The following is a 13880-nucleotide window of genomic DNA, read 5'->3' as shown; positions in this document are numbered from 1 at the left end:
TATATGCCCAGGAGAGGTATTTCTGGATCTTACTCTGGAGGATATCACCCTGAGTGAGGTAACCCAGTCACAAAAGAACACACATGATATGCACTCTCCGATAAATGGATAGTTGCCCAGAAACTTAGACTACCCAAGATTCAATTTACAAAACACATGAAACTCAAGAAGAAGGAAGACCAAAATGTGGGTACTTTGTTTCTTCTTAGAATCGGGAACAAAATACACAGGGAAAGAGTTACAGAGACAAAGGTCGGAGCTGAGACAGTAGACAGGACTATGCAGAGAATACCCCACCTGGAGATCCATCTCCATACTACCACCAAACCCAGACAATATTGCATATGCCAGCAAGATTTTGCTGACAGGACCCTGATATAGCTCTTTCTTGTGAGACTATGCCAGTACCTGGCAAATACAGAATTGAATGCATACAGTCATCTATTGGATGGAACACAGGTCCCCTAAAGAAGAAGCTAGAGAAAGTAACCTAGAAGCTGAAGGAATCTGCAATGCTATAGGAGGATCAACAATATGAACTAACCAGTACTCCACAGAATTGTGTCTCTAGTTGCATATGTAGCAGAGGATGGCCTAATCGTCCATCAATGGGAGGAGAGTCCCTTGGTCTTTCTAAGATTATATGCCCCAATACAGGAGAATGTCAGGCCCAGGAAGCTGGAGTCCGTGGGTTGGGGAGCAGGGTTGGGGAACAGGGTTAGGGAGGGTATAGGGGAATTTGGGGATAATATTTGAAATGTAAATGAAAAGAATATCTACTAAAATAAAGAAGTGAAAAAAATAAAAATTAAAAAAAAGAAAAACTAAAAATAAAAAAAAATAAAAAAAAAAAAGAAGTTCTGAGAGCCAGGGCAGGATTGGGCACAGATGTAGGAACTTTATTGTAGTAACTTACTGGACTGTACCCAAGTGTTTTAAGCCAGATGAGAATACTGCAGTTTTGCTAAGGATTTTTCTCTGTCAATGGTAGATTTTATTATAAAAGAAATTTTGATTCATTTATCAATATTGCAATGAATGAAAGTTTAGGTGTAAAGTCCTTTCCTCTATTTTATTAGGATTAGGTAGAACATCATTTTTACACAAGGCACAGTAAATATTAGAATGTGGCTTCATCTCTTCTTACAAGTATGTTTCCTTCTTTCTATATCTCCATAAGAATTTTTCTTCATTTGAAGTAATTATTAGAACACACTTATCAGAAATACAAATAAATTTCAAGTCATTTGTGATAAACTCTCAACACTGTTATTTTTCATATTATACTAAGCTTTTTGGTGTCAATATACAAATATAACAATCTTTATTCAACAAAATGCTTTAGTATCTGGGGGATGAAGATATAGCTCAGCTGTTAAGAACACTTGTTAGACTTGCATAGAACCCAGGTTGTTGTTTCAGCACACACCCATCTGTAGGTAGAATTTGGAGGGATATCCCCTTCTTCTGGATGGCACATGCAGCATCACACATGTGGTACACAGACATCAAGGCTGGAAAAACTCCCATACAAGGGCTGAGAAAAAACTGAATGTTTTAAAAATTGTTTATTATAAGTTTATGTGTGTGTGTGTGTGTGTGTGTGTGTGTGTGTATGCATGTGTGTGTTTTTTGTGTCTGTTTATGTTTGTGTGTAGTGTATCTAGACAAGGGTGGTACATTATAGCTTCTGGAAGAACAAATAGGAAATGGGAAAATTATGTGATTATAATTGAAAAAAAATATTATGATACAACCCAACCCAATTCTTACATAATTTTTCAGATCAAATGAATGATGAAATTTGACAGTAAGTTAGGAAAAGAGATCTAGATTTACACATGTAAAAACAAATTCCATATTGATTGATTGTATAACTAGAATTCCCTCTTGTCACTCTGCATCCATTTGGGAATAAGAAAGTATTCCCAAATTATGTGGACACTTTGCCCCTTCTTAGAATTGGGAACAAAACACCCATGAAAGGAGTTACAGACACAAAGTTTGGAGCTGAGATGAAAGGATAGATCGTCTAGAGACTGCCTAATCCAGAGATCCAACCCATAATCAGCTTCCAAACGCTAACACCATTGCATATACTAGCAAGATTTTGCTGAAAGGACCCAGATATAGCTGTCTCTTGTGAGACTATGCTGGAGCCTAGCAAATACAGAAGTGGATATTCACAGTCAGCTATTGGACAGGGACCCCAATGGAGGAGCTAGAGAAAGTAATCAAGGAGCTAAAGGGATCTGCAACTCTATAGGTGGAACAACAATATGAACTAACCAGTACCCCGGAGCTCTTGTCTCTAGCGGCATATGTATCAGAAGATGGCCTAGTTGGCCATCACTGGAAAGAGAGGCCCATTGGTCGTGCAAACTTTATATGCCTCAGTAGAGGGGAACGCCAGAGCCAATAAGTGGGAGTGGGTTGGTGGGGGAGTGGTTGGGTGAGCATATGGGGGACTTTTGGGATACCATGGGAAATGTAAATGAAATAAATACCTATTTAAAAAAAGAAATGCCTAAGGCATTAGTGAAGCACACCCTTTGGATGTGTCTATGAGGATGTTTTAGAAAAATGCGCGTTTAGGGAAGAAGTCCTACTCTGAATATGGGCAGCACTGTGCCATTGGCTGGTATCCTGGACCCAACCAGAGAGAGAGAGAGAGAGAGAGAGAGAGAGAGAGAGAGAGAGAGAGAGAGTTTCAGCAAGGCAGTGGCATGCCCATTCCTCTGAATTCTCACTCCACAGAGGTGTGAGGAGGTAAGGGACCCTAGCTGCATATTCCTACCACTGAGACCTGCCTGTGGCTGTGGTCATCACAATTGACTGAGTGTATCCTCTCAAACTGTGAGCCCAAGCCAACCCTTTTTCCTTTAAGTTACTTCTTATCAGGCATTCTACCATAGTAACAAAAAAGCAATACAATATGTAAAATACAGGACTGTAATCAAGAGAGAATGTACCTGCAACAGATAACATGCTCAGAACAGCACCCATTACCTGACAAACAACTGACCTTCACTCTTCCCTCCCCAGAGTTCACTTCATTCTCCTGTGACAGCACAAGACAGCTCACTAAGAATGCTCAGAGCTGCTCCTGTTGCTGCCAGGCCTTTCTGTTCTAAGTGCTGCTTTAATAACTATCCTGACTTGTTGCTCCATGTGTAATATATTTTCATGCATTCTTAAAAAAAAGAAATTAGCAGCTCTAGAACCTAAAATTAGCAGTTCACAGAATCAGAAATTAGCAGCTCTGACAGATAGGGAATCTAAGGAAATTTTCTACAGCGTGATTTTAATTTCAGTAAGAATATAGAGACATTCAACAGAGACCTTCTGTTTTCAGTGTTCTTCTCATAACAACACAGTGTCCTGAAGGCTGTGGAATAAAACAGTAAAGCTTACAAGATGATTGTCTGTTTCCTTGTCCTAGCTACTTAGACTTTATTGCCAATAAAAACCAGAGCCTCATCTGATTTAATCAGATGATTTATTGTAGTCTCCCCTCCCCCAGCCTGATACCTGCTTGCTCAGGGGTGGAGCTTCTGGCTCATGGCAAAAATTTCCTATAATGTGGATACATTCGAGGATTTCTCCCAAACGTAATATCTTGCCATATCACGAAGCAGTGGCTCAGATGATTATCACTGGAAGAAGGCCGGCATTGACTTATTTCGGAAAAGAGCTGGATATCATTGTTCAGCCTTACAGCGTAAGTCAGGACACTTGGCTGAAACAGTGTAGTACAGATTGGTTGCTTGCACACATAGGGTTTAACGGAAGTATAGACAGCCACTACCCCCAAGATAGGTTGATAAAGTTTTTAAATGTACATGATATTATATTTCCTAAGATGACTTCTTTACAGCCTTTAAATAATGCTCTATTGATTTTTACTGATGGCTCCTCTAAAGGGCGAGCTGGATATCTTATTAATAATCAACAAGTTATCATAGAGACTCCTGGTCTCTCGGCTCAGCTAGCCAAATTAACAGCAGTACTAAAGGTCTTTCAGTCTGTACATGAGGCTTTTAATATCTTTACTGACAGTTTATATGTTGCTCAGTCAGTCCCCTTATTGGAAACCTGTGGTACGTTTAACTTCAATACGCCATCAGGATCTTTATTTTCATAATTGCAAAACATCATTCTTGCCCGGAAATATCCGTTTTATATTGGCCACATACGGTTTCACTCTGGTCTTCCTGGGCCTCTGGCCGAAGGTAATGATCGCATTGACAGAGCTCTAATAGGAGAAGCCTTAGTTTCAGATCCTGTTGCTTTGGCCCAACATGATCATGAAAGGTTTCATCTCTCTAACCATAACCTAAGGCTCCAACATAAGATCACTAAGGAGCAAGCGAGAATGATTGTAAAACAATGTCCTAAATGTATTACATTATCTCCAGTGCCACATCTAGGAGTCAATCCTAGAGGCCTTATGTCTAATCATATTTGGCAAATGAATATAACCCATTATGCAGAATTTGGAAAACTAAAATATATACATGTTTGCATTGATACCTGTTCAGGATTTCTTTTTGCTTCTCTGCATACATGAGAGGCTTCAAAAAACGTAATTGATCATTGCCTACAAGCCTTTAATGCCATGGGATTTCCTAAACTTATTAAGACTGATAACGGGCCATCTTATTCTAGTAAAAACTTTATTTCATTCTGTAAGGAATTCGATATCAAACATAAAACTGGAATTCCTTACAACCCCATGGGACAAGGAATAGTTGAACGTGCTCATCGCACCTTAAAGAATTGGCTTTTTAAAACAAAAGAGGGGCAGCTATTTCCTTCAAGGTCACAAAAGGCCCAACTTGCCTTTACCTTATTAGTTCTAAATTTTTTGCAAACTGATATTAAAAGTCAGTCTGCAGCAGATCACCATTGGCATCCAGTTACTTCTAAGTCTTATGCATTGGTAAAATGGAAGGACCCCCTGACTAACGAATGGAAGGGTTCAGATCCGGTTCTAATCTGGAGAAGGTGCTCGGTTTGTGTTTTTTCATGAGATGAAGATGGAGCTCGGTGGCTGCCAGAGAGATTAATTCGTCAGATGAACACAGATTCTGACTCGTCTCGTAAGTATCATTCTGAAGACTAAAATTCCTCTTGTGCTTAGAATTCAGCTGGGAACGGAAGCTCCTAGAAAAACTGTTTTCCTGCTACTCTCTGAGCCTGCTATCCGACAGGAGGCTGGAGATTAACCTCAGCTTTACTATTTGCAATTGAATAAAGTACCTGACTTCCGCAAAAGAATATCTGCTTTCCTACTTTCTCACTGTCTAGATTTTGTTTTTCAAGCAGGTTAATCAACATTCTCCAGCCAGACCAGTGGATGTGCATCCCCGCCTCCCTAGAGTGCACAGGTGGCAACTGCTATCTTCATTCCCAGGACATTCCAGTACGTGGCCTTCGGTCTGATTTGAAATTTAGGTTTCCCAAGAGGGCTAGAAAAGCAGATAAGAGATTGGTTTTTATTTTGATACACGGGCCTAGTCCCTTAGCTGGCCTCTGGCTTTTCACCCTTGCTGTTACTGCAAGTTGTCCTTAGTTCCTCAGGCTATGGGAATAACAGGGATGAGGAGGAACGACTTCCAGCTCCTATTTTAGCCACAAATTGTGTTGTTACTAATGACATAATTCTTGCCTAGGCCTTGCTAAATCTGAGGTTGACAATTCTCCTTTAGGAGATGCACAGTACTCAGAACTGTGCATACTGGTTCATGATCAAACAAATACAGTATGGGTATCGCTTGGTGCAGAGAACTACTGCAGGGGAAGGTCCAGCTTGACCATTTCTGAGTTTCCTGTGCATTATACCCGGTTTAAAATGGATGTTGGTATCTAATTCTAGCTAAATAACAAACAAACAAACAAAAAAAATATCTACAGTTGTGCCTCCCCTCCCCAAAAGATACCAAGAGCCACAGGTGTGGGTCGTGACAGCACCCACAGGAGGAATCGGGTCAATGTCTACCCAAGCCAAGGTTAAAAGCCCACTCATCTACGGATGAGAAAATCATTTGATCACCTCAGGTAAGCCTTGACTTATTAAAATTAATAAGGGGGGAGAGAGGTTGGAGACCGTACTGTTGGAAGGGCAAGCCCTTCACTGCCTCCCACCCAAATAATAAGCCAATTGGCCTTGTACTACAGAGCCAGTTGTCACCCCCTTCTCCCTGTTTCCCACCTGTCATCCAAAAATGTGGAGGAATATCAACTCAGTGTTATTCTTAATAAAGTGTACTTCAAATTTGTTCAGTCAAACTTTGCCAGGGTTCCAACGCCCTACATAAAATTCAACTAGGAAGTTACCTATTCAGCACAAATTAGCATTATAAAGTCAGATCCTACTGCTCAGGGCTTTTCTGTTAGTTGTTTACTAGGATAGAAAGGACAGTCTTAGCCAGATACAGTTTACCAAAAGAAAAGTTAGGTTATCCCACGGAAACAGATTTTTTTCTTTAGCCCTAGAATTCAGGCAGAACTATTGAGCATAGATAAATTATTTACCTCATGCCAGCCTTTTCTTTTCTTTTCTTTTTTTTTTTTTTTTAACAACAGGGAGGAGATGTTGTCTCCCCTCCCCCAGCCTGAAACCTGCTTGCTCAGGGGTGGAGCTTCCGGCTCATTCTTTCTGCAACGCCCACTGCTGGACCTTGCCGCTTTGATGTTTGGAGCCACACACGTGCTCACCTTGCTACTGGATCCCAAGATTATTTGGCAGGAATCGGGTCCCCTCCCCCTTCCTTCATAACTGAGTGTCGCAACAGTAAAATTTGATCAGAGTGACTTTGAGTTGGCTTCGTTCTTTCTTCTACCCGTCTAGTTCCTCTCTTGCAGCCCGAGTTGCCATCTCAGTTGAACCGTTCATTGCGAGCTGCTGGTAGGCCACAACAATTTATAGTACCATGTATCTTTAGAGAGACTACCCATTCATTCTTCTGTCCTTGAGTATGTTATAATGAAATTGTGATGCATCTTAATAGAATTAAAATGTCATATTTAATAAAATTCATCAACCTTTTTGCCTTTTTGATCTAGTTGGCCTCCAGGAAGACCTCCAAGTCCCTCCTTGCTGCCTTTAGAATTCTCTTGGGAATGACTGTACACACATTTAGCCTACTGATCCTGATAATCCAGCAATTCCACTATCTTCAGAAAATGGGAACAAGACTCTCTCAAAACTCTGGATTATAGCAATAGACTTCCCTGGTTAAGGAGGATCCATTTCCATTAGAAGTTTATTGTAGTCACAGTAACAGAGACGATTAGAGGGGAGTGAATTAAAATAGTAAGTCCCAGGAGATTGAAAGATGGCTTAACAGATAAGAAAATTTTGTTAAATATTTTCTTTATTTACATTTCAAATATTATCCCCTTTCCTGGTTTCCACTCAGAAACCTCCCTATCCCATTTTCGGTCTGCCTGATCACCAACCCAGATACAGCTTTTGTTGCTCTTGCAGAAGACCTGGATTCAATTACCAACAATCACATGGTGGTTTACAACTATGTGTAATCACAGTCTCAAAGGATCTAAAGCCTTCTTCTGACTTTCTTGGATACCAAACTTAAGTGAGGTGCACATATATACATGAAGAAAAAAACACTCAAAGACAGAAGAAATAAAATAAAACTGAGTAAGTGGAAAAAATAGAATAAGCAGCCTTTATTTCCAGTAGGTCCAAGACAATGACTATTGTGGTTTTGAAGGTCTCTTTAGAACAAAACACTAATTTCAAGACTGACCTAAGGGAGATATCCCATCCTACATCTACAATGAGCTCTTTGACCAATTTGTTTGCTTTATGTAACAATTTGATTATTTGTTTGCTTTATGTAACACAACAGATGATTTAGTGCCCTTACTACTAAAATGTAAAATTTATCTTCATAAGAATAATAGAATATTTTTCTTTCTGAAGGAAAAAGACTTAAGACTAGCATAAACAATAAAGATGAGAACCAGCATTAACTTTTTTATTAGATATTTTATATATTTACATTTCAAATGTTATCTCCTTTCTTAGGTCTCCCCTCCCCCAGAAACCCCCTATCCCATGCCTAGTCCTCCTGCTTCTATAATTGTGTGCCCCCACCCACCAATCTACTCACTCCTCCCCATCCTCACATTTTCATACACTGGGGCATGCAGCCTTCACAGGACCAAGGGCCTCTTCTCCTATTGATGCCCAACAAGGTCATCTTCTGCTAAATATATGTCTCCACATCCTTGTTAGCATATGTTGTCACCTGAGTTTTTGATGTTAGCCATTCTGATGGTTGTGAGGTGGAATCTCAGGGTTGTTTTAATTTGCATTTCCCACATAACAAAGGACGTTGAACATTTCTTTAGGCGATTCTTGGTATTCGTAAGTTGAGAATTCTTTGTTTAGCTCTGTACCCCATTTTTAATAGGGTTATTTGATTGTCTGGAGTAAAATTTCTTGAGTTCTTTGGATGTTTTGGATATTTACACTATATTAGATTTGGGATTGATGAAAATATTTTCCCAATCTGTTGTTTGCAGTTTTGCTCAATTGACAGTGGCCTTTGCCTTGCAGAAGTTTTATGAGGTTGCAATTTTATGAGGTTCCATTTGTCAATTCTTGATCAGAGACCATAAATTATTGGTGTTCTGTTCAGGAAAATTTCCCCTGTGCCAATGTATTCAAGGGTCTTCCCCACTTACTCTCCTATTAGTTTCAGTGTATCTTGTCTTATGTGGAGGTGCTTGATCCACTTAGACTTGAACTTTGTACAAGGAGATAAGAATGAATCTCTTAGCTTTCTTCTACATGCTGACTGCCAGTTGAACCAACACCATTTGTTAAAAAGCCTGTGTTAATGATCAAGTGACAAAATATGTGTGGGTTCATTTCTGGGTCTTCAATTCTAGTCCACTGATCTTCCTTTCTGTATTTGTACCAACACCATTCTTCTGGAGTAGAGATTGAGGTCAGGCATGGTGATTTCCCCAGAAGGACTTTTATTGTTGAGAATAATTTTTGCTATCCTGTTTTTTTTGTTTGTTTTTTGTTTTTGTTATTTCAAATTAATTTGCAAATTGTTCTTTTCTAGTTGTATCTAGAAGTGAGTTGGAATTTTGATGGGGATTGCATTGAATCCATAGATTGCTTTTGGCTGGATGTCCATTTTTACTGTATTAGTCCTGCAAATACATGAGCATGGGAGATCTTTCTATCTTCTGACATCTTCTTAGATTTCTTTCTTTAGAGCCTTTAAGTTCTTGTCATACTGGTCTTTCACTTGCTTTGTTAGAGTCAGAGCAAGGTATGTAATATTTTGTGACTATTGTAAAGGGTGTTGTTTCCCAAATTTTAATCTTAGCCTGCTTATCCTTTTAGTAGAGGAAGATTATGGATTTGTTGGAGTTAATTTTATACACAGCCACTTTTCTGATGTTGTTTATCAGGTTTAGGAGTTCTCTTTTGGAATTTTTGTTGTCACTTAAGTATACTATCCTATCATCTGCAAATAGTGCTATTTTGAAATCTTCCTTTACAATTTGTATCCCTTTGATCTCCTTTTCTTGTCTAAATGTTCTGGCTAGGACTTCAAGTACTATATTGAATAGGTAGGGAGATAATGGACAGCCTTTTCTAGTTCCTGATTTTAGTGGGATTGTTTCAAGTTTCTCTCCATTTAGTTTGATGTCTGGTACTGGTTTGCTGTATATTGTTTTTATTAAGTTTAGGTATGGGCCTTGAATTCCTGATCTTTCCAAGACTTTTACCATGAAGGAGTAATGAATTTTCTTAAATGCTCTCAGAATCTAATGAGATGATCCTGTTTTTTGTTTGTTTATTTGTTTTTGTTATTTCTTTACTTTATTTAGTGTTTATTTACTGATGGCTTTATATATATATATAGTGTTATCACTGCATTCCTGGGATAAATCCTACTTCATCACGATGGAGGAATGTTCCCATTGCTCCAAACCATCAGTTTGTGCTGCTGCTTGAGTTTTTGAATGTAGCTATTATGATGTACATAAGACATAATTTTAGGGATGTTTTGATTTTTATTTACCTGATGGCTAAAGACTTTGAACATTTATTTAAGTGCTTCTTAGCCATTAGATAGTCCTCTGTTGAGAATTCTATGTTTAGCTCTGTACTACACATTATAAACTGCATAATTTTCTTTGTTGGCGAATGCTTTTTTGTTTGGTTTTTTGTTTGTTTGTTTGTTTGTTTTTATTTTTTAGAGACAGAGTTTCTCTCTGTAGTCTTGGGTGTCATGGAACTCACTCTGTAGACCAGGCTGTCTTTGAACTCAGATATCTGCCTGCCTCTGCCTCCCAAGTGCTGGGATTAAAGGCATGTACCACCATGCCCTGCCAGGTAAATATTTTCTTACATTCTTTATATATTTTGGCTATTAATCCTCTGTCAGATTTAGAGTTAGAGAAGATCCTTTCCAAATCAATAGGTTGCTATTTTGTCCTATTGACAGTGTCTTTTGCCTTACTGAAGCATTTCAGTTTCATTAGATACCATTTACCAATTGTTGAGCCAGCATTATTGATGTTCTGTGCAGGAAACTTTCTCCTGTACCAATGTGTTCAGGGCTATTTCCGATGTTCTCTTCTGCCATATTTAGTGTATCTGGGTGTATGTTGAGGTCTTTGATCCATTTAGACTTGAGTTTTGTGTGGGGTAATATATATGGATATATTTTTATTCTTATGCATGGGGACTTCTGGAAAGACCAGCAGTATTTATTCAAGATACTTTTTTTCTTCAACGGTATGCTTTTGCATTCTTTATCAAAAAAACAAAAACAAAAACAAAAAACAATTGTTCATATGCGTGTTGATTCATTTCAGCATCTTCAATTAGATTTTTCTGTTAAACCTGTTTATTTCTATACCAAAATCATGCAGCTTTCATTATTGTTGCTATGTAGTACAACTTGAGGTCAAAGATGATGATCCTTCCAAAAGCTCTTTTATTGTTTAGGAATATTTTAACTATCCTATTTTTTGTTTGTTTGTTTTTTACATATAAAGTTGAGAATTGCTCCCTCAAGGTCTATAAATATTATATTTGCATTTGAATGGTGATTGCATTGAATCTGTAGATTACTTTTGGTAAGATGGCCATTTTTACTCTGCTAATCCTACTCAACTATGAGCATGGGAGATATTTCTATCCTGGATGTCTTCAATTGCTTTTTGCAGATACATGAAGTCTTGTCATGCAGGTCTATCCTTTACTTGGATAGAGTTACACCAAAGACCTTTCTTTGTTTGTGGTTATTGTAAAGGGTGTTCTGTAAGCTTGTTGTATATTGAGAACACTTTTTTCTCAAATTAGGGAAAGAGCCTTTTTTATTTTAATGAAGATATTTTCTGGACCTTTAAGTTGGGATTCTTCTTCTTCTTCTTCTTCTTCTTCTTCTTCTTCTTCTTCTTCTTCTTCTTCTTCTTCTTCTTCTTCTTCTTCTTCTTTTTTCTCTCTTCATATTATTCTTTGGTTTTGTCTTTAACTAATGTCCTAGATTTCCTGGATCTATTGTCTTAGAAATGACTACAATTTTGGCATTTCCTTTGACTGATATATCAACTTGCTATATTGTATCTTCTACCTCTGAAATTCTCTATTCCATTCTCTTGTATTTTGTTGGTGATGCTTTTGTACTTATTTTCTGTTCTCTTCGAGCAGCAGTGGATCTATCATATTACATTCTCACCACTAGCAGCCTGGAGATTCAAGTCAGGATTTAAATTACACAGATTTGTAGCTTAATTTCCATGTAGGTTCCCCAACATCTGGAGTGAAGACACTTCCCTGAAGATATACACTGACTCTTGTGTTCATTATCTAACAAGGCTGACTTGTATGCCTGTAGTGGGAAAGGGCATGCCAAATCCTTCAGAAACTGGTTGAAACAAAGTAGGATGATACTCAAGTTTGCCCCATCCTCTCAGAAGAGTAGAAAATTGTGGAGGTAGGATTCTGTGAGAGGTGGACCTACAGAGTGGGCAGTTTGGAGAATGTAAATAATAGTTAGATAGATAGATAGATAGATAGATAGATAGATAGATAGATAGATAGATAGACAGACAGATAAACTTCACATAGTTGTAGCAATGTGGAGCTAGGATTTCACAGTTGCTTTTCCCGCTTCCTCAAACTGAACACAGAATGTCTCAGTTGAAGCCAGGCATTGAAGGACAGTGGAACGTTTTAGCCATAGGAGCACAGGCAGGAGCTCTGCACCACAATACAATAGTTTTGATGTTTTGTCTGTTTGTTTTGCTTTGCTTTGTTTTGGGTAGCTTCTTTGCTGTTTCTTTGTTCTTTTTATTTACTCAGCAACACAGACATTACTGTATTTCTAAGCTTCATGAACTATATGGTTCATTCGACCTGAAGCATCTTGGTGTCATCCTCACTTGGGATTCCTATTGTAAATAAATATTATTGTAGGTGTCCCAAACACAAATTAGTTTTTTAAAAAGGAAACTGGAGTCTGCAATAGAGCCATTGACTCTCTTTGGAGATGTGGGAAGGGGTTGATCACAAAATACAATATGTAAGAGAGGGAATCCTCTAGTGTTCATTCAAAAACTGGACCTCAGATGTCATCAAAGGTGAGCTATCTCAGATTGAGGTCCCAAAATTTGTTTCATTAGCCTAGTATTACAGTACTCCTTGCTCCCCATAGCTTTATTTAGAAGTTCAAGTAGTCCTAACTTTTATCATGCACATGCAAGTATGTACTAGTGAGTTTTATAACCTCACCTGATAATCTATAGACCTCATGCATAAACCCTTCATTAAGGAGTTGTGTAAGAAGTTAGAGAAGATAAAAGGGTTGTGTGTGTGTGTGTGTGTGTGAGAGAGAGAGAGAGAGAGAGAGAGAGAGAGAGAGAGAGAGAGAAAGTATGTCCAGAAGTTACAAAAAGCATTTTTATATAAACAATTTTTAGAAATTAAAAAAGAGACTGTGTACACAAACACATAGTCACACAAATTATAATTAAAATATTTTGAAGGAATTCATTTTTCATCTTATGTGTATGGGTAGTTTGCCTACATGCATTTATGGTACGACATGTATGCCTGATATCTATGGAGGAGAGTAGAAGGTTATATGTCCCTCTGAATTAGAGCTAGAGATGTTATCAAGGCAGGTCCAATGCTAGAACAAGTGCTTTTACCTGCTGTGCCATATCTCTACTCCCTGTAAACAACTGTCTTTATCTATCTATCTATCTATCTATCTATCTATCTATCTATCTATCTATCTATCTATCTATCAACTATCTAACATATATATGTGATATGTATTAAATATATCACATACATATGTGATATATTATAGTATTTACTATAATTTACAAATTATGAGTGGCAGAACAACTCATGAAAACTTGATGTGAAGTAAAAACTTCTTTATTCATTTATTTATATCATAATGGAGTAAAATATGATATAATAAAAACTACCATATTTAAATTGGAGAGGGATTTGATGCATCCTTTCTACTTAAGGCTGAGTGTTTACAACGTAAATAGCACTTCTGCCATAGAGTCAGTTGTGGTACTGTCTGTTGTGTCTACTACGTCTGGAATCCTGGTTACATATCAGGAAAAGAAGTGTTGTTCCTTGTTTATTTACTTATTAAAATATTGCTACCTATTAATTAAATTCTCATGTGTTCTGTTTATTATACGGGCTAATGTGAATCCCAGACATGCCAGGAATACTAGCTACTGTCAACTCACCATTACTACTCATACTTGAGTAAGAATATTTCTTAGAAATTATTTTTAATCTATCTTCTAATTTAAGCTATTTAATTAATTTCTCTACTGTGCAG

The 13880-nt window shown here is 37.8% G+C and overlaps 1 gene; it reads right to left on the bottom strand.

Moving 5' to 3' along the window:
• The window catches only part of Igk (immunoglobulin kappa chain complex), a 3171119-nt gene that overhangs the window by 1364344 nt on the left and 1792895 nt on the right, over window positions 1–13880 (bottom strand).

The sequence above is a fragment of the Mus musculus genome, chromosome 6 (assembly GCF_000001635.26).
Source record: "Mus musculus strain C57BL/6J chromosome 6, GRCm38.p6 C57BL/6J".
Classification (NCBI taxonomy): Eukaryota; Metazoa; Chordata; class Mammalia; order Rodentia; family Muridae; genus Mus; species Mus musculus.
Note: the sequence above shows the minus strand (reverse complement) of the source record. Positions and strands in the feature narration are given on the sequence as shown.